This window comes from Lepidochelys kempii, chromosome 3 (genome assembly GCF_965140285.1).
Source record: "Lepidochelys kempii isolate rLepKem1 chromosome 3, rLepKem1.hap1, whole genome shotgun sequence".
Classification (NCBI taxonomy): Eukaryota; Metazoa; Chordata; order Testudines; family Cheloniidae; genus Lepidochelys; species Lepidochelys kempii.
In genome coordinates this window covers 159,253,305-159,275,861 of record NC_136382.1, presented here as the reverse complement: position 1 = coordinate 159,275,861, position 22,557 = coordinate 159,253,305, and the positions used below count along the sequence as shown (strand labels likewise).

Genomic DNA, 22,557 nt, shown 5'->3' with positions numbered 1-22,557 from the left:
CCTCCTCTTTTCCTTTATATCAGAGTTTATCAGGGCAGGAAATGGCCACCTTGCTTCTACCAGCTGTAAGCCATTGGAGAAGTCTCCCCAAATCTCCAGTTGGTTTAAAGCTACTTTGCACTGTCCAATGTGGCCTTAGTGGACCAAAGAATCCAGGTCAAACTATACTGGCTGACCCAGGGAAAGCTACCCTGATTTCAGTGGTAACAAGATCAGCCTTTCGAACATCCTTCTCTTCCCTCCCCCCCCATGGGTGGGTGAAAATATTTCTACTAAAGAGACAAGGTAGGTGAGATAATATCTTTTATTGGGCCAACTTCTGTTGGTGAAAGAGACAGAGCTCTTTTACTGACATTGGTTAGTGTTTGTGGACTATAAATTTAGAAATAACTTAAAATAAAAATAGTGCCTGAATAAAGGAGATGATGATAGCCTTTTCACTTCTTCCCAACACTGCAGTATTTGCTTTTTGGCAACAGCTATAGCCAAATCCACAATTTGGATTTCAAATTTAGCAAATGATAAATCATCCAGAAGACCCAAAATACACAAAGTAGCAGTTGTAAAAATATCCTTCTTCAGTGTTTCAGAAGTAGCATCACAAACATGTTGCCAAATGAATTAATGTTTCTATAGAAAGATACAAGGAGAAATGAACTCTGTAAGATCTCAAAACACCAACACATGCTGTTATCATTACTATAACTAACATTAAAGTCCAAAGTAAGGTACATACTATAAAATAAATTAAAATGAATAGCTTGCAATCCAACCTCCTCCATGCTTTTAAGAATATGGTTCCATATTTAAACCACCTTTTAAGTGAAATATTAACTCCACTGAGCATTTATTCTATACTTCCTCCATTAGTTCAGTTCCCATTTTTCATAAAATAACCACAGAAATATAGTAATGGACCTTCTACTGTTCCTACTGGTCTTAATGGAGCAGGAGTAGGCCTGATATTTTTTCTTGATGATATAATCCTATCTGTTTGTTGTAAACAAACTTTTATATTATTATTCCATTTATCATGTGGCCCAGCCAGGATTTATTCACTTACACCCATAATGTAAATATTACAATGAACTGATTATGTACATCACTTACCTCAAGTGGATGGAATCAGAACAGTTAAATGATGTGTCATAGCTCTATACTGCTAATGGAGATTTGCCTTTTAAAAGAGAAAAGAGAAGAATTTCTCTGATATTCAATCTAAATTTTCCTTTTCTAAATTTTATCCTATTCCCAATTAAACTTAAATATTTCTCCTCCCCCTCTGTGTGTTTACAACCTTGTAAATGTAGGTTTTTATCATGTGTCCCATTGGACATTACCAAACATTTTAAGTTACTAAACAAAGTTTTAAATATTTCCCTGGATCAATTCCTCCAAATTCCCTGCCACCTCCCCTGACAATCTTCTCAGAACTCCCTCCACTTTATTTATTTATTTATTTCTGGGACTGAGTGCCAAGAACTGAACTCTTAATTCCAAGTGCAGGTGGCCTCTTGTTCCTTGATGCAATGCCTCTATATACACACATGAATTCACTTTTCACCAAAAGAATTCCAGTAGGGGTGTTGTCTGTAGATACTGTATATTAAAAACTAGGTAATACTAGTTGTGTGAAGCAAAGAAAGAGAGATTTATAACAAAGCCCTAAGGGATGTTCAGACAATCTGTTTATTTAACTGTGATGACTGGCTGAATATTCCTAACTCTCTAATTGTGAATAAAGGTTGCCTTGTGCAGTGGAATGACGCTCATCACAGCAGAATGAATAGTTCATTGTTAATACACTGGGGGGGACGGAAGGGCGGGAGAAAAGTGACAGCTTTGTATAGTTTTAAATTATTATTATTTATTGAAAAAAATACTACAACTATAGGACTGAGATAAGCAGCCTGTCACCTCTCAGCTGCTGCTGGTTCAAAACCAATCCAGGTTGGTTGTAACCATAACCATTAGCATCTGACAGCTACAGAGTATACATCAAATAATCTGTAAAAATGAACTGATATGTAATGCCATGAGGATGTACTTAGTATTTTTTACCTATTTTTGTGGACAAATCCTGCCCCTTTAGCCACAGAGGGCCCCAGATGCAGTGGATCCAATGCAGCACTGCGTGCAGGGGAAAAGGGGCAGGATTTGTGGCCATGCAATGCTTGGGGCCATGCTCTGCGGGGGTCCTTGGATGTCCCTTTGCAGCAGGATCTGGGGTTGGAGAGAAAGAGGTTATTTAACAACAGGGAGAAAGAAAACATTGTCAACAACGTTAAAATATGATGGGCTATATCCAGCATTTGTTCTCCCCCTCATCCTCCCGGTCAAGGCAACAGGTGTTCCTTGTGTATATATATGTTTGGAGCATATATTCACATATAGTAGTTTTGTACCAAACTGTTTTATATGATACTATTTTAAGCTTGAAGTTGAACCTGTAGCAGAGACATAATTCCAAGATCATTAGATATTTGAACAGGTGGACTTAAAATTTATTGTTCCAAATTATGTTTCTAAAACATAAAGGGCCAGCCATTCAGCCCAATAAAGCTGCTAAGCATCACCCTGATAGCACAAAGCTGGCTTAATCAGTTAAACGAGAAATCATCTGGCTCAGACAAACACCAACCACCACATGCCTGTCCCCACTCAAGCTGGTATAGGTAGCATGTCTGGGGTATTGTTGGGGAAAAGAATGTGGTTGGAACACTACTGAAATCCAGTGATCCCAGCAGCAGAATGGCCCCTCAGGGACTGTTCAAATTGGTGAAATTTAGAGCAGCCCTGAGGCTGCTCCAGGCTATACCAGGGGGCTGAACCAGGCATGGCAACTGTGATGATTAGATCACAACACTGGCTCAAAGCTATCTTTGCCTATTGTTCTCCTCTGCTGCACATAGTGGAGCTGTGGCACAGATGAGGAGCAAGCCCAAAGAATCCTGAACATCTGTTAAAGTCTTCAAACATAGATCAGATCATATTTAGTCATTTATTCCAATGAATCTTTCTGTATTCTGAGGTGCTGGGTTTTAATTACTTGGCCTGGTTCAGTCACACTTTTTAGCACTTCTCATTCCTTAGTGTATATATGTTTCATGATCTGATACTTGCTTGGCTATGTGGAATGTCCTTTTTGTAACACTAGGTAATAAAATCTTTATAAATTGTTTTCTTTGGTTCAAAAATAGAAATTATGTTTTCCAGCCATTGCTTTTGTGAAGTTTGAAGGAGATGCACAAAATTCCAGCTGGATTTATGTGTGAATGTAACATGTTAGAGTAAGCTAACAAGAGCCATATTCTACTCTCTTTCTGCATGTGGAATCCTAAGCAAGGGCTGAGGCAGTTCTTGGATTTCTATGTGCCAATCAAGATATTAGACTCTATGAGAGTCTGCCACACAGAAATGCTGTTTATTCATTTGGATTCATTTGTTCTGTAAAACGTTTTATATGCGTCATTTGCAGGCAAATCTTGGCATGGAGACTTGTGCTCTAAGAAAGAAATTATTTCAGTACATTATAGGCTGAGTCTTGACACATAACTACATTTTACACACTTCAAAATCTGTGCAAATTTTTGGTAATATGGCTTTTCTAGACTAATGGACCAGATCCTCAGCTGGTGTAGGTTGTACACCAGTTGAGGATCTGGCCCTGTATTAATAGGCTTCTTTTTTCCTTTGGTGTAAAACAAACCTGGCCAGATTCTCTTTTATAGAAAGGCCCCTTTACAACACTCTGAAAATGACACCCACTTTAAAGTCCCTTTCCATGGAGAGGCTGGTGCAAAGGGGCCTTAGTGTGAATAAGATTCTGGCTCAGAGTCTTTGATTCTGCAAGGCCTTGTGCAGCATGCAATGGAGTGTGAAAAGTTATTGGGCTCCATGACTACCTTTCCCACAATTTATGTCACTGCCACCTTTCCTGGGCCTCCCAACAGTTTCTTCCAAGACTCCCAAGGCGTCATAAGGGTGTTTTTATGTCCTGCCTCCTGCTGAAGCAAATTTGCTAAATCACTTACAAACAGCTCTTCTTCAGAAACTTGGAGTACCCCATAAACTACTTTTCACAAGCAAAGCCTCTTGACTTTAACAGGAAACTCCTGATTTTAACTACACCCGCCTGAGGTTCTGACCTCTTCCAGATGTCTGCTGATTTTTGTCCTACTATTGCATTCTCAGAGCTGCTTATGTGGATGGCTTATAAATGACTCTGTTCTAGTTCTTCCACTTCACGTGACTGTCATGTTGTGAAGAGCTTGGGAGTTGAGAGCAGATGACCCAAGAGACACTGAAGAGAGAGTCAGCCTACCCGCCTGCCCAACATTTTCAGCATAAAAATAATCTTCTTCCCCTCTTCCACACTATTTGGCTGTTTTGAAACCTATAACTGAAAAACACTATATAAAAGAGTTAAGTATTCATAATTATTTATTATTATTCTTGTTAATTGGGAGAAGTAAAATTACCCAGGAGGCCAGAAATGGCAGAGGATGCTTGCACTGCAGTGTTCATTGGTGGGGGAAACAGGAAGAACGTTTAACCAGAATCAGGGCTCCACTGGATCCTGTTTCCTGATTTCTACATCTTCAGCTTTGAAACAAAGTAAACTTTTCCTCTTAACTTCATTTGGAATAGAATTTTATCCTAGGAGAAGCACTGTACACTATAGTGCCAGTTCCTGAGGCACCTTCTTTGTAGCAGTATGGGAACAAACAAACAGCAATCTGGTGTGCATCAGAGATGGGCCACTGGTGAGTAGCTAACTGTGGAGTCATGGTATACAGAAGGAGGAGAACCCCTGATTTAGTCAGGAGATATATACATTCATTTTGTATGCTCCACACTGGCGATGCAGTAAGTCTGGTAAGAGGACATATCCTGTTACATTGTCTCTTCAGCACTTTCTGTTGAGAGGAAAAGGCAAGAGAGCGGGGCATCCTTCACACTCTTGCCTTTCAGCACCATGCCACTGCCAAACATTCCTTCACTTCTGTGTGCATGTTCTTTTATCTTTCAGCAGCAACCACATTAGTTACATAACAGGGGTCATGTCTGGAAATAAGACCTTCATTTGAGTAAACTCCAAAACCTAAAATAATTTTAAAAACAGACAATTGATTTCATAAGCAGACATGGTCCTGAACCAGATCTAAATACCAATGGGTGTCTGGTATCTAAACGGTCTATCTTCTGCAGCTGAAGCAGAACAATGGTCTGAACCAAAGCCTCAGATTGAAATATGCATGAATTTCAGGAGTGTGGGTTGAAATCTGGATCTAGATCCAAATTTACAATTTTGGATTCATTTCTACTCATAGACTGTTTCTTAGAGATAAAATCCCATTATTCTGGTTCAACTAGATTGTGAATTGGATTAATTCACTAATCATTCTCCTCTAGAAGCTTACGCTTAGAACTTGGGCCACATCATCTGGGAAAGGAATGGACAATTCCCATTGATTTCAAAGGAAGCTATGTATTTGTATTCTTTGGACTGATGGGATCACTAGATTATTACTCTGTTCAAGTATCAGACCTGTCCAGTAGCAAAATTTGTGAGAAGAGAAAAAGTGGCAGTTTGATCAGCAAAGCACAATATAAATACCAAGAGAGGGGGTGAACTGGAATGACAGAAGTGTTATAGGTCAGAAATGAAATGGACTGGAGAGCTTCAAATGTATCTGTCCCTACTGTACCTGTTAGGGCTTCACTTTGAAAAATATTAAAATTATCACTTACAAATATGTGTAAATTGTCCCACGTTAATCATTATGCCAATAGAATGTTTGCCTCACACTGCACTGTAACATAAATGAAGTTTGTAATTAAATTAGGGGGTCCATACATCTTAATTAGGGTCTCCAAAACATCCCAACAGCTGATGCAATGAAACAACACCAGTTTCTCTCTCCTTTAGGGCTTTCAATGGCAAAGGAGGCAAGGGTAAGATTTGCCCCTATATATTTTGTCTGTAGACTGAGTTGGAACTCTTCTGGATGAAAGGCACTATGGGCCAGATTCTGCCATCTTTATTCATGCTGAGTATTATCTTACTCCACAAGTAGTCCCATTGAAATCAATCCCTTTTCCAAAGGGAACAGCCCTACAGCCTCTTAAAATGGTGTTATATAGGTTATGTTTATACAGCAGCAAGCCTTTGAATAAACCAAGTCTTGGAGCTTTCTTACAGAACATGAACCACTCCATTTACACAATTATAAATCATCTCTTGTCATTAGAATTTCAAATACAAGGGAAATAAACCTCCTGAATGATTCCCATATGGACTCATTTAACAAGTTTCATTATGTGGAAGGGATACACAGCAGCTGAGGACTAAAATGGCGGCTCAACTTTGCATTTTTCAATGTTTGCCAATATGTCTCACAACTGTGCATATTCCAGCTCCAGTTCTAGCCCAGTGCTGAACTACAAATGAACAACTGGATCTATGGGTTCTTCTTACAGTTTATATTAAAAAATTAACTGATAGTGGTCAATTTTGTAGCATTGGAAGTGACTCTATTCCTTATATAACTCACAGATGCCGATAATTGGCCATTTACCAAAATCATACTGGTATGGAAGTTTGTATTACAGCCAACTCCATCCTTCTAACAGCTTCTGAGCCTCACACTTTTAGAAAGGGAGAATAGAGATCTGGAAACAAAAAACATTATGTGTGACCTATATTTACCCATGTAGTTATCCAGACTGCACAAGCAAATCAGGTATTTGTGTACACAAATGGCACGATAAACATCTAAATGGCCAATGACATGCACAAAGACTTGATCTTAATGTACAATTGTAGTAAATTTGTCTAATGACGTAAGTGTCCAATTACACCTGTATTTTGCAAGCAGACCTCCAATCTCCCTGTCTGACACTGTGGGTCTCTCTCTCTCTCTGTAATAACTGCAGTCCATATCTATTATTAGAAGAATATACAGTCATGCTATGTCAGAGTGGCTAGCCCTTTAAGGGGAGTTGGGCCCAGCCTCACCTGTGACTGATCAGCTACCTCCCAAATGAGATTAAGGGTATGTCTACACTACGAAATTAGGTCAAATTTATAGAAGTCGGTTTTTAGAAATCGGTTTTATATATTCAAGTGTGTGTGTCCCCACAGAAAATACTCTAATTGCATTAAGTGCATTAACTCGGCGGAGTGCTTCCACAGTACCAAGGCAAGCATCAACTTCCGGAGTGTTGCACTGTGGGTAGCTATCCCACAGTTCCCGCAGTCTCCGCTGCCCATTGGAATTCTGGGTTGAGATCCCAATGCCTGATGGGGCTAAAACATTGTCACAGGTGGTTCTGGATACATATCGTCAGGCCCCCATTCCCTCCCCTCCTCCATGAAAGCAGCAGCAGACAATCATTTTGCGCCTTTTTTCTTGAGTGCAGACACCATACCACGGCAAGCATGGAGCCCGCTCAGGTAACCGTCACCCTAGGTCTCCTGGGTGCTGGCAGACGTGGTACTGCATTGCTACACAGCAGCAGCAACCCATTGCCTTGTGCCAGCAGACGGTACAATAGGACTGGTAGCCGTCATCATCATGTCCGAGGTGCTCCTGGCCACATCGGCCAGGAGCGCCTGGGCAGACATGGGTGCAGGGACTACATTAGAAGTGACTTGACCAGGTCATTCTCTTTAGTCCTGCAGTCAGTCCTATTGAACCATCTTATGGTGAGCAGGCAGGCGATACGGATTGCTAGCAGTCCTATTGTACCATCTTCTGCCGAGCAGCCATGAGATGTGGATGGCTTGCAGTCCTTCTGCACCGTCTGCTGCCAGCCAAAGATGTAAAAGATAGATGGAGTGGATCAAAACAAGAAATAGACCAGATTTGTTTTGTACTCATTTGCTTCCTCCCCCCGCAACCTAGGGGACTCATTCCTCTCGGTCACACTGCAGTCACTCACAGAGAAGGTGCAGCGAGGTAAATCTAGCCATGTATCAATCAGAGGCCAGACTAACCTCCTTGTTCCAATAAGAATAATTACTTAGGTGCACCATTTCTTATTGGAACCCTCCATGACATCCTGCCTGAAATACTCGTTGATGTAAAGCCACCCCCTTTGTTGATTTTAACTCCCTGTAAACCAACCCTGTAAGCCATGTCGTCAGTCGCCCCTCCCTCCGTCACAGCAACGGCAGACAATCGTTCCACACCTTTTTTCTGTGCGGACGCCATACCAAGGCAAGCATTCAGGCCGCTCAGCTCACTTTGGCAATTAGGAGCACATTAAACACCACACGCATTATCCAGCAGTATATGCAGCACCAGAACCAGGCAGAGCGATACCAGGTGAGGAGGCGACGCCAGCACGGTCACGTGAGTGATCAGGACATGGACACAGATTTCTCTGAAAGCATGGGCCCTGCCAATGCATGCATCATGGTGCTAATGGGGCAGGTTCATGCTGTGGAACGCCGATTTTGGGCTCCGGAAACAAGCACAGACTGGTGGGACCGCATAGTGTTGTAGGTCTGAGACGATTCCCAGTGGCCGCGAAACTTTCGCATGCGTAAGGGCACTTTCATGGAACTTTGTGACTTGCTTTCCCCTGCCCTGAAGTGCATGAATACTAAGATGCGAGCAGCCCTCACAGTTGAGAAGCGAGTGGCGATAGCCCTGTGGAAGCTTGCAACGCCGGACAGCTACCGGTCAGTTGGGAATCAATTTGGAGTGGGCAAATCTACTGTGGGGGCTGCTGTGATGCAAGTAGCCCATGCAATCAAAGATCTGCTGATATCAAGGGTAGTGACCCTGGGAAATGTGCAGGTCATAATGGATGGCTTTGCTGCAATGGGATTCCCTAACTGTGGTGGGGCCATAGACGGAACTCATATCCCTATCTTGGCACCGGAGCACCAAGCCGGCGAGTACATAAACCGCAAGGGGTACTTTTCAATAGTGCTGCAAGCTCTGGTGGATCACAAGGGACGTTTCACCAACATCAACGTGGCATGGCCGGGAAAGGTACATGACGCTCGCAACGTGAGGAACTCTGGTCTGTTTCAAAAGCTGCAGGAAGGGACTTTATTCCCAGACCAGAAAATAACTGTTGGGGATGTTGAAATGCCTATAGTTATCCTTGGGGACCCAGCCTACCCCTTAATGCCATGGCTCATGAAGCCGTACACAGGCAGCCTGGACAGTAGTCAGGAGCTGTTCAACTACAGGCTAAGCAAGTGCAGAATGGTGGTAGAATGTGCATTTGGACGTTTAAAGGTGCGCTGGTGCAGTTTACTGACTCGCTTAGACCTCAGCGAAACCAATATTCCCACTGTTGTTACTGCTTGCTGTGCGCTCCACAATATCTGTGAAAGTAAGGGGGAGACGTTTATGGCAGGGTGGGAGGTTGAGGCAAATCACCTGGCTGCTGGTTACGCGCAGCCAGACACCAGAGCAATTAGAAGAGCACAGGAGGGCGCGGTATGCATCAGAGAGGCTTTGAAAACCAGTTTCATGACTGGCCAGGCTACGGTGGGAAAGTTCTGTTTGTTTCTCCTTGATGAAATCCCCCGCCCCTTGGTTCACTCTACTTCCCTGTAAGCTAACCACCCTCCCCTCCTCCCTTCGATCACCGCTTACAGAGGCAATAAAGTCATTGTTGCTTCACATTCATGCATTCTTTATTCATTCATCACACAAATAGGGGGATGACTACCAAGGTAGCCCAGGAGGGGTGGTGGAGGAGGGAAGGAAAATGCCACACAGCACTTTAAAAGTTGACAACTTTAAAACGTATTGAATGCCAGCCTTCTGTTTTTTGGGCAATCCTCTGTGGTGGAGTGGCTGGTTGGCCGGAGGCCCCCCCCACCGCGTTCTTGGGCGTCTGGGTGAGGAGGCTATGGAACTTGGGGAGGAGGGTGGTTGGTTACACAGGGGCTGTAGCAGCAGTCTGTGCTCCAGCTGCCTTTCCTGCAGCTCATCCATGCACTGGAGCATATTGGTTTGATCCTCCAGCAGCCTCAGCATTGAATCCTGCCTCCTCTCATCACGCTGCCACCACACTTGAGCTTCAGCCCTGTCTTCAGCCCGCCACTTACTCTCTTCAGCCTGCCACCTCTCCTCCCGGTCATTTTGTGCTTTCCTGCACTCTGACATTATTTGCCTCCACGCATTTGTCCGTGCTCTGTTAGTGTGGGAGGACTGCATGAGCTCAGAGAACATTTCATCACAAGTGTGTTTTTTTTTCTTTCTAATCTTCACTAGCCTCTGGGAAGGAAAAGATCCTGTGATCATTGAAACACATGCAGCTGGTGGAAAAAAAAAAAAAGGGACAGCGGTATTTAAAAAGACACATTTTATAAAACAGTGGGTACACTCTTTCAGGGTAAGCCTTGCTGTTAACATTACATACATAGCACATGTGCTTTTGTTACAAGGTCGCATTTTGCCTCCCCCCACCGTGTGGCTACCCCCTCAATCCTCCCCCCTCCCCGTGGCTAACAGCGGGGAACATTTCTGTTCAGCCACAGGCAAACAGCCCAGCAGGAACGGGCACCTCTGAGTGTCCCCTGAAGAAAAGCACCCTATTTCAACCAGGTGACCATGAATGATATCTCACTCTCCTGAGGATAACACAGAGAGATAAAGAACGGATGTTGTTTGAATGCCAGCAAACATACACTGCAATGCTTTGTTCTACAATGATTCCCGAGTACGTGTTACTGGCCTGTAGTGGTAAAGTGTCCTACCATGGAGGACGCAATAAGGCTGCCCTCTCCAGAAACCTTTTGCAAAGGCTTTGGGAGTACATCCAGGAGAGCCATGAATGCCAGGGCAAATTAATCCTTTCACATGCTTGCTTTTAAACCATGTATTGTATTTTAAAAGGTAGACTCACCGGAGGTCCCTTCTCTGGCTGCCGGGTCGAGGAGGCAGCCTTGGGTGGGTTCGGGGGGTACTGGCTCCAGGTCCAGGGTGAGAAACAGTTCCTGGCTGTCGGGAAAATCGGTTTCTCCGCTTCCTTGCTTTGAGCTATCTACAACCTCCTCCTCCTCATCTTCTTCGTCCCCAAAACCTGCTTCCCTGTTGCCTCCATCTCCATTGAAGGAGTCAAACAACACGGCTGGGGTAGTGGTGGCTGAACCCCCTAAAATGGCATGCAGCTCATCATAGAAGCGGCATGTTTGGGGCTCTGACCCGGAGCGGCCGTTCGCCTCTCTGGTTTTCTGGTAGGCTTGCCTCAGCTCCTTAAGTTGCACGCGGCACTGCTTCGGGTCCCTGTTATGGCATCTGTCCTTCATGCCCTGGGAGATTTTGACAAAGGTTTTGGCATTTCGAAAACTGGAATGGAGTTCTGATAGCACGGATTCCTCTCCCCATACAGCGATCAGATCCCGTACCTCCCGTTCAGTCCATGCTGGAGCTCTTTTGCGATTCTGGGACTCCATCATGGTCACCTCTGCTGATGAGCTCTTCATGGTCACCTGCAGCTTGCCACGCTGGCCAAACAGGAAATGAGATTCAAAAGTTCGCAGTTCTTTTCCTGTCTACCTGGCCAGTGCATCTGAGTTGAGAGTGCTGTCCAAAGCGGTCACAATGGAGCACTCTGGGATAGCTCCCGGAGGCCAATACTGTCGAATTGTGTCCACAGTACCCCAAATTCGACCCGGCAAGGCCGATTTAAGCGCTAATCCACTTGTCAGGGGTGGAGTAAGGAAATCGATTTTAAGAGCACTTTAAGTCGAAAAAAAGGGCTTCATTGTGTGGACGGGTGCAGGGTTACATCGATTTAATGCTGCTAAATTTGTCCTAAAGTCCTAGTGTAGACCAGGGCTAAGTGATCATACAAGCCAGCAAGTGGCTCAGTTGAAAAGGACAGCTGTAGAGGAAAGTTGGTCCCTATGGCAGACCCTGAAGGCAGGGGGGAAAGAAGAGATGTAAGGGGAAAGGGCTCTGGCCACCTGCAGAAGTCCTTGGATCAGGAAAAAAGACCAGGTTTATACATTGAACTTATGTTGAATGGCTTTTAGTGTGTCTGAAAAATAAACTTTTCTGCAGAGAGGACTTGAAAAGACTTTGCCTACATGCTGTAACTCCATCTCATAATTAAGGCTATAATTTTTTTCCAAAGAGGTTGTGGAAGCTGTGGCGGCTGGAAGCTGCGGGGTACCCCCACCACATGGTGACCCCCCTCCCCCGGAGCTCCCGGCCACCATGGGCAGCAAGGATCCTGGAGCTCTGAGACCCCCCGGGCAGTGGAGGCCCCTGAAGAAAGCCCCCATAGCTGCCCAAGGGGTGTGGAGACCCTGAAGCTGAGCTCCCCATTTTGTCACTGATATTTTTAGTAAAAGTCACAGACAGGTCACAGGCAATAAAAAAAATTCACAGAAACCCATGACCTGTCTGTGACTCTTACTAAAAATACCTGTGACAAAATCTTAGGCTTACTCATAATTATGTATTATTTGAATTTAATCATGTGCTTAATAGTACTTTACAAAAGAATCAGTCCCTTGCCTAAGGAGGTTGCAATATAGCTCAGAAATGGACAAGAGAGAGCATACATGAATAGTGCACAGTGTCAGAAATTAAAGGTAGATCTTGCATTGGTTATTTTTAAAAATCTTGTAGATGGATCTGAAAGACAAGGATCTTCTAAGGGATTTTGAATCTCAAAATTATGACGACATTAACATGCTACTTCAGCTTCACTTTCATGGCTGCTCTATGAAGTCACCAGATTTTGCAGATAAGAGTATAACCGTATGTACTGCTGAGGGTACATCATCATCTATCTAGTATCCACTATATTTCTGATTATGTTTTGATTTGATTCACCTGGATTTCTTTAACATTCCCTCCCTTAAACAGGTATGCATCTAAAAGAGCTCCACTGCAGGAGAATAAATGCTACATAGCTTTCAGTCATGAGGGTTAAATTATGGCTTTTCGCCATAGCTCTCAGCAGAAGTGGTACAGAGGCACACCACCCCAAAGGAAGCTCCAAGAAACATTTCACCTGAGATGCAGGCTCTATGGTTCACAAGTGCTGGAGTAGGATGGGTGCTGTTAGGCCCTCTTATAAATTATAGCACCTGCTCCCCTTTTGCTTCACCAGGCCAATACCACTGACTAGTGCAAGATTTGGAGGGATGGGTGCAGGAGATGTTGCCCTGACTCTTCCCATCCTGTTGGGGATTTCTAGAGTCACTAGTATGCAGGGGTCTCGATAACCAGAACAGTGCTTGGTCCATCTATCCAAGTGCTAGGGAAGAGAGCCTCAAATCAGCCCTAACTTTGTAGATAAAGCACTCGTATCTGATAGTAAAACTCCATTTATATTAACTGATCTCTTAAGAATTACTTTTCGTAGAGAGTAGGTGGTCCTGAAAGAAAGCTATAATCTAAAAAGATCTTTGCAGACTGAAGACATATGGGACAGAAAGCAGCCTGAATATTACCATTACAGTATCTTAACTATCAAGAATACTTTTGGAATTATGCTTTTTTCATTTAAAAAATGGTTTGGAACTGAATATAACAACTATAACATATCATTCTTGACATTTGCTTTCGAAGTCTCATCCACTAATAGAATATGAGCCTATTTCTCCTCTGTGTTATACCAATTTTACACTGGTGTAATTGTACTAAAGTGAGTGAGTTACTCAGGCATAACAGAGAGGAAGATTAGACCCTAAGTATTATTTTTATTACTTCTTAACAGCACTAAGCAGTAAACTGAAACAAATATTTGACAACAGAGGCAGCAAAGTAAGCAGTCCCCTTTTCGACAAGCTTGCAAGTAGGAAAAATATTGCTTAGGGTCATACTCTGTATTGTCATACACAGATTTAGTGAATGGAATGCATGATATGCTTACTAAGCTACTTTGGATAAACATGGAAAAAATCTGGCGGAGCTGTCACAGACCACAGTGGTTTCATGTGCTATGTAATTTGAAGAAGAGATTCCTTTGCTATGTGTCACTTACCTTTATTCATCACTGTCACCCAATATTTCGTAACCATTAATTCTTTTCTGATGTCCACATGCAGATTTTTTAAATATAGAAGCATAAAAAAAGATGAGAACGGCACATTCTTATCTGGTGTCACAAAACATTCCACAAGCAGCTATGCTGCTCTTCTTTACCATGTTTGGAAACAAAGGGAGAGGATGTTATTGACTTATCATGCTACAGCTACATCAATTTCCCCTTTGCATTTTGAAAACAGAGCTCCTATATATGATACTATGGACTGTGCAGCTAGCACAGCCTGTACTTAAGAGTACTTGACACTTTCCACCATAAGACCCTGTTTTCAGTTGCTTAGGACTTTGCCAGATTTTAACAGTTTTGACTGAAATTTTCCATGCTGGGTATCTGGTTCCAGTTGAAAACAAACACACACACACACTTTAATTTCAGATAAAACAATTCAGCCATTTATCAGGATGAAGTTAGGCAAAACAGTGTATTTTCCCTATGTTAAAACATTCTTACAGCTGTTTTGTTGATAAGCTCTAGAGCTTCCATGCTTTGAAGCAGGCATTTGAAAGTTGACAAAAGGGTTGCATTGGTGTGCCTGCCTTTTGCTGTTCCCATAAAAATCTGCCAAAATTTGGCCAAGCTATGAGCCTCTCAGTTCACACATGCTTAGTAGAGACAAACAGTGACGAGACTGAACAAAGGGGTGGAGAATGAGATGGAAGAATGAGGGGAAGAGCTGTGGGACTGAGACAAGGAGTCTGGGTGGTGATGGTGACTGGGACAAGGAGGATGAGGGACTGGTATGTGTACCCTGGGGGGGAAGGAGACTGGGATGATGAAATACAGGGTGGGGTACTGGGACAAGCAGCCAGGCTGGGGGGATTTGAGGAGAGAACATGGCACTGGGACAAGGAGCCAAGGTTGTGTGTGAAGAGACTGGGGCTGACATAGGCTGGAGGAGCTGGGCTAGAAGGATTTAGGTGGGTCTATGTCACTAGATACCCTTCCCTCAGAACCTGGAATAGAAACCAGGATTCTTGAGTTTCAACATTTCTCTGCTATCAGCAAATAGCTACGAAACCCACTGGCAAAATGTACACCTCATTTCCCTCTGGCCCACTTAAAGCACGACAACCTACTACTGTTATCACTGACTCTGTTTGTTCATGTGGCAGAGGTCTGTATTATGAATCTAAAAGCTCTAACCTTGTTAATGAACCATGTGGGTGTCAATAATGATGCTGCATGATGAAATTTCTGTTCTTTTTAAAAAAGAAAGAAACCTGAAAGCAAGGAAATTCATGGAAAAATCTATGTTAAAAGAACATTAGGCTGTACAGGCAAGCATTCAAAAACTAGGAAATACCAGAATTAAAGTTTCCTATGCAACCTTAATTCAGCCCCTTTATATGCATGCTTTATGATGCCGTCTTTAATTATATGATCACATGCTATTGTTTCCATAAGACACCTGCCTCTTCCAGAGCACAGGAATTCTTCAAACCTTTTGTAATTAGCAGGAATGGCCAATTTTGTATTATACTGGTGCACGATGATAATCTAAAGAACCTGGATTCAAATTTAATAATTAGGGCCTTTTTCTATAATGGGACAAACTGGAACCTTGACTTTAACCACCCCCAAACTTTCACCTCTGGTTTCTTTCCCCCCAGCCTCCTTTCTCTTCCCTTTTCTTTTATTTTCCCTCTCCTTTTTCTTTCCCAATTTGCTCTTTTCTTCTTGCTTTTCTTTTTTCCCCCCTCACCCTATTTTCCCTTCTTCCTTGCTTTTTCCCCATAATTACCTCACCCTCTTTCTTTCCTTTTTTATCATCCTCATTTCCTTCCTCTGTGACAGTGATGTCAAAAAGACCCATAGACAGTAAGCTCTTTGGGGCAGGGATAGTCTTAGTTCTGTGGTTACACTGCAACTAGCACAGCTGGATCATGTTGCATGACCAGGGATTCTAGGCACTATAGCAATACAGATAATTAACAATTATAATGGATCCAGCCCACTGTTGTAATTATATTGCCCACAGTAGATATTCAGATTGTTTGGAATCTCAGCTTTAATTTTCAAAAAAGTAGGTTTCTAGTCCTTGTGGCTACAAAGAAACATTCCAAACATGAACCAATTGTAAATCAACGTCATTTTGTCTACCTGAGTCTGCAGAAAGCCTGAAGCAATGACTTAGAGGATGAACTTCCCTGCCCCTAAAGCCCAAAGTCAACATTTAAATATCAACACTATTCCACTGCTGATCATATTAGCGAATGGAATGGGATCTGGGAGTCATGGCAGGGAAGTAAATGCAGAGGGAAAAACACAGAACACTCACAATGAAGGTAAGAGGGAGAGAGAAACATAGAAAAAAAGATGGGGAAGGATGAGAAACCAAAAAGCAGAAGTGACGGTGGCCTAAAGGAGATCAGGTTTCAGAGTAGTAGCCGTGTTAGTCTGTATCCGCAAAAAGGAAAGGAGTACTTGTGGCACCTTAGAGACTAACAAATTTATTTGAGCATAAGCTTTTGTGAGCTACAGCTCACTTCATTGGATGCATTCAGTGGAAAATACAGTGGGGAGATTTATATACATAGAGAACATGAAACAATGGGTGTTACCATACACACTGTAACCAGAGTGATCACTTAAGGTGAGCTGTTACCAGCAGGAGAGCGGGGGGGGGGAACCTTTTGCAGTGATAATCAAGGTGGCCCATTTCCAACAGTTGACAAGAACATCTGAGGAACAGTGTGGGGGGGGGGGGAAGAGGAAGGGGGTGGGAAGGGAATAAACATGGGGAAATAGTTTTACTTTGTGTAATGACCCATCCACTCCCAGTCTCTATTCAAGCCTAAGTTAATTGTATCCAGTTTGCAAATTAATTCCAATTCAGCAGTCTCTCGTTAGAGTCTGTTTTTGAAGTATTTTTGTTGAAGTATTGCCACTTTTAGGTCTGTAATCGAGTGACCAGAGAGATTGAAGTGTTCTCCAACTGGTTTTTGAATGTTATAATTCTTGATGTCTGATTTGTGTCCATTTATTATTTACGTAGAGACTGTCCAGTTTGATAAATGTACTTGGCAGAGGGGCATTGCTGGCACATGATGGCATATATCACATTGGTAGATGCTCAGGTGAACAAGCCTCTGATAGTGTGGCTGATGTGATTAGGCCCTATGATGGTGTCCCCTGAATACATATGTGGACACAGCTGGCAACGGGCTTTGTTGCAAGGATAGATTCCTGGGTTAGTGGTTCTGTTGTGTGGTGTGTGGCTGCTGGTGAGTATTTGCTTCAGGTTGGGGGGCTGTCTGTAGGCCAGCTGTCTGTAAGCTGGAACAGGGCTGCTACTCTGAAACCTGGCATTATGCAAGGCACTGAATTTAGCAGTATGGAGTGGAAATCTATCAACTTCATGAAAAAACTCATACAGATACAGACAGACATCATCTTCCTTTCCAAATGCAAACAGATGCACATCATACCAAAAGGACTGAAGGTAAAAAATCCATTACAATCTACATACCACACAGACTATGCTGACAGCTTGTGCCACACGCTCTCGAAGAAAATGCAGAACCACCTGATCAACATCCTCTACAGCAAACAGGGAAAGATTAAGAATGAGCTCTCAAAACTGGATACTCTCATAAAAAACCAACCTTCCACACAAACTTCCTCGTGGCTGGACTTTACTAAAACTAGACAAGCCATTTACAACACACACTTTGCTTCTCTACAAAAGAAAAAGGACACTAAACTATCTAAACTACTACATGCCACAAGGGGCCACAACAGTGGTTCCCTTAACCCACCCAGCAATATTGTTAATCTATCCAACTATATTCTTAGCCCAGCAGAAGAATCTGTCCTATCTCGGGGCCTCTCCTTCTGTCCCTCCACCCCCACGAACATGATACAGTTCTGTGGTGACCTAGAATCCTATTTTCGACGCCTCCGACTCAAGCAATATTTCCAACACATCTCTGAACAACATACTAACCCACAGAGAGCTTCCTACCAAGACTACAAAAACAAGGATTCTGGGTGGACTCCTCCTGAAGGTCGAAACAACAGACTGGACTTCTACACAGAGTGCTTCCGCTGATGTGCACGGGCTGAAATTGTGGAAAAGCAGCATCACTTGCCCCATAACCTCAGCCATGCAGAACACAATGCCATCCACAGCCTCAGAAACAACTCTGACATCATAATCAAAAAGGCTGACAAAGGAGGTGCTGTTGTCATCATGAATAGGTCGGAATATGAACAAGAGGCTGCTAGGCAGCTCTCCAACACCACTTTCTACAAGACATTACCCTCTGATCCCACTGAGGGTTACCAAAAAAAAACTACAGCATTTGCTCAAGAAACTCCCTGAAAAAGCACAAGAACAAATCCGCACAGACACACCCCTGGAACCCCGACCTCGGGTATTCTATCTGCTACCCAAGATCCATAAACCTGGAAATCCTGGGCGCCCCATCATCTCAGGCAATGACACCCTGACAGCAGGATTGTCTGGCTATGTAGACTCTCTCCTCAGGCCCTACTCTACCAGCACTCCCAGCTATCTTCGAGACACCACTGACTTCCTGAGGAACCTACAATCCATCGGTGATCTTCCAGAAAACACCATCCTGGCCACTATGGATGTAGAAGCCCTCTACACCAACATTCCACACAAAGATGGACTACAAGCCGTCAGGAACAGTAACCCCGATAATGTCACGGCAAACCTGGTGGCTGAACTTTGTGACTTTGTCCTCATCCTAACTATTTCACATTTGTAGACAATGTATACGACACTGCTATCGGTACCCGCAAAGCCCAACAGTATGCCAACATTTTTATGGCTGACTTAGAACAACGCTTCCTCATCTGTCATCCCCTAATGCCCCTACTCTACTTGCGCTACATTGATGACATCTTCATCATCTGGACCCATGGAAAAGAACCCCTTGAGGAATTGCACCATGATTTCAACAATTTCCATCCCACCATCAACCTCAGCCTGGACCAGTCCACACAAGAGATCCACTTCCTGGACACTACAGTGCTAATAAGCGATGGTCACATAAACACCACCCTATACCGGAAACCTACTGACCGCTATTCCTACCTACATGCCTCCAGCTTTCACCCAGATCACACCACACGATACATTGTGTACAGCCAAGATCTACGATACAACCGCATTTGCTCCAACCCCTCAGACAGAGACAAACACCTACAAGATCTCTATCAAGCATTCTTACAAATACAATACCCACCTGCTGAAGTGAAGAAACAGACTGACAGAGCCAGAAGAGTACCCAGAAGTCACCTACTACAGGACAGGCCCAAGAAAGAAAATAACAGAACGCCACTAGCCATCACCTTCAGCCCCCAACTAAAACCTCTCCAACGCATCATCAAGGATCTACAACCTATCCTGAAGGACGATCCATCACTCTCACAAATCGTGAGAGACAGGCCAGTCCTCGCTTACAGACAGTCCCTCAAACCGCCCCCCCCACACACACACACACTGTTCCTCAGACGTTCTTGTCAACTGCTGGAAATGGGCCACCTTGATTATCACTAGAAAAGGCTCCCCCCGACTGGTAATAGCTCACCTTAAGTGATCACTCTGGTTACAGTGTGTATGGTAACACCCATTGTTTCATGTTCTCTATGTATATAAATCTCCTCACTGTATTTTCCACTGAATGCATCCGATGAAGTGAGCTGTAGCTCACGAAAGCTTATGCTCAAATAAATGTGTTAGTCTCTAAGGTGCCACAAGTACTCCTTTTCTTTTTGCTAATGGAGATCAGATTTTCTCAATGAGTGATACAGTATGTGACAAAGTACTGCATAAAGTAAATAATAACAATGTAGTTACTTCATCAAGGCTGTATTTCTCTTTAGTCTCTGTGCAAATCTCTCACTGATTTCAGTGAGATCCAGTGTTAACCTAGGAGAGTATGAAATCCTGAATTTATATCCCATCCCACAGACCATAACAAAACATGGAAACAAGCCTACTCCTATGTCTGATATCTCTGCTCTATTATCTTCCTTATCTATCTACAGGATAGTCAATTATTTTTAGTCGAGGTCCAAACTTCTAGGTCAAGGTATAGTCAAGGTCCAGACTCCAGAGGAATATTTTCAAACCTCAGTAACAATTATGATAATAATAAGTAAATAAAAAGATTTTGCAGTCTGTTCAAAAGCGCCTGGCGGTCCAGATTTGGCCCAGTCTGCCTGTTGACTACCTGGTCTACTATCTTCCCTTGTAAGGGTCTGCTCCTGCTTTTACTGAAGTTAATGGAAATTTTGCAATTGACTTCAACAGGAAGAGAGTTGGGCCCCATTTGTGGATTACTGTAAATAGAGGCCAGCCTTGGCAACCTGCTTGCTGAAGAGCCAGTTCCATTCCAGAAAGTAAAGGATGTTTTACTGACAGCATTAATATACTATGAAGCAATAATACTCCTGGGCTCTGGCAAATTACGGAGCAACATGACGAAAACTGCAGAATCCACAATATTATTCTACCCACTGTTTTCCACTGGCCCTAATTACAGCTTTGTTGCTAAACCCATATAATTTGATTTTTAAAGCATACCAAAAAGGCAAGAGCTCAGCAGTTTACAGAGCAATTCCACATAGTTTGTGGCACAAATATATTCCGGTTGTACTTGACATTATGATGAATAATTAGTATAATTTGTTTTATATTCTGAGAAAATATAAGCACAGTAGATATGAATTACTAAACATTGGAGAGACAAAGGGTCTCATCCTCTGACTAAAGTCAATACAATTTGAAGGTACTAAACACCTCCCAGGATTAGGCCCTGAGTTCACTCTGATAAAAAAAAACTTTTTGTATTCCAAAAAGCTTAATGTTGTATAATTGTTTATTTTAGCGCTGATCAAAGGTGATAGATTGAGAGCTTGGGGACCTATTCCCAGAGGATGTAATTCACCCCTGTGCAGAAGGCCAGGAAAAGGTCCAGACAGCACTGAAGTAGTGCCTAGGCCATGTTTACAGGGCAAAAAAATGCAAACTTCCTCCTTCAGCCCACAGCAGTCTGTCTATATTCCTCATCCTTGACTTGAGGTCTGTTGTTGCTCAGTGATATGATAGCTCAGACTCCAATGGACATTCAGTCCTTGGCCTTTCTGCTGTGAATTCCAACTACCAGGGGCTAAGTAGTGCTAATTGTGGTGCTGATTTTCATTATAGCCACTAGAAACTGAACTAAAACCACCAACTCATTTCACACAAGCTACCAGCTAATAGACGGTACCAACTCTCACGGTATGTCTACACTTAAAACACAACAGTGGCACAGCTGCAGCGCTGCAGCTGTCTGCTTCTCCCATCGGCATACCTAATACACCACCCCAAGAGGCAGTAGCTAGGTCCACAGAAGAATTCTTCCATCAACCTAGCACTGTCTACCTGGGGAGTTGGGTCAGTATAGCTATGTCTCTCAGGGGTGTGGATTTTTCATGGATATACCATTGTAAAATCCTAATGTATAACAGGTCTCAGTCACAACCAACCTGGTTTGCATTTCAACCAGTGATGTTGGCTGTGGAGCCTTTAACTTCAATTACCAACCCTCAAAGTCATCCAGTCTCTGTATTTTTTTTTAAATGAGGCTGATCTGCAGACCACAGAGATTGAAGTTTAAATGGAAAGAAACACATGTGTAAAAATGGGAATACAGACCTCCCAACAGTCCTGGGTTTAACAGGACTGTACCCTTTGACCCCCAAAGGCCCCTGGGTTTAAAAGGACTGTCCCCTTTGACCCCCAAAGGTACCCCAACTGTACCCTCTGTCCCAGTTGAAGGGCAGTTTGTTCTGGGCCCCCCTTTTGATAGGGCCCCCAAACAGAATGGTGTTCTGATCAAGCAAACAGGGCACACCACCACTAAAATTTGACCCTGCCGTCTCTCCATCTATGGCCATTCACTAGGTCACAATGCCAATTAAACATGATCCTTCTGCCTCTATCTATGGAGGGGCAGATGAGCCAAATTTGAGTGGCACTGCATCCTGCTTTTAGCCACTTGAAATGTTGGGAGGTATGGGAATGTTCAGTTCTCACTATAAAATAAATTGCTATTTATATACCCTGTGGTTTCTAGGTCAAGTCATACAGCATTTATTACAGCTCTTTTATTTCCATCAGTTTGGTTTTTTGCCATTTGAGTCCCTGACATCTCTCACTTCATTTACTGATCACCTACAGTTTTGATACCTGAGGCCTGATCCTGCTCTCACTGACCAAAAACTGAGTTTGGCTGCTCACTTTTTTGCGGGCAGCATTTGGGAACTGGGCCCAAGCAACTAATGTGGAAGGCAGCACAGGATACTGTTTTAGAGGTTAAGGGAGTATTTTTCCCTCGTTATCTTGTATTTCTGTTTTAATTGCAGCAAGGTGCTTAGATGCCAAGGCAACAGAGACATTATTTATAAAGCTTTAACTAAGGAAAGGAGACATCTGGTGAGATGTCTCCTACAAGATTGTTTTATTGTAACAGTTGAAGACCAGACACTGATTGTTAC

At 43.2% G+C, this 22,557-nt stretch overlaps 1 long non-coding RNA gene across 1 annotated transcript in view; it reads right to left on the bottom strand.

The window, feature by feature from the left end:
- Nucleotides 1–352: 352 nt before the first annotated feature.
- Nucleotides 353–22,557, bottom strand: part of LOC140908311 (uncharacterized) — a 39,865-nt gene continuing 17,660 nt past the window's right edge. The window contains exons 2-4 of the long non-coding RNA XR_012157831.1: nucleotides 2,062–2,223; nucleotides 1,111–1,177; nucleotides 353–630 (exon numbers count right to left, since the gene is read on the bottom strand). This is a non-coding gene — a long non-coding RNA (uncharacterized LOC140908311). The remainder of the gene's footprint in view (nucleotides 631–1,110; nucleotides 1,178–2,061; nucleotides 2,224–22,557) is intronic.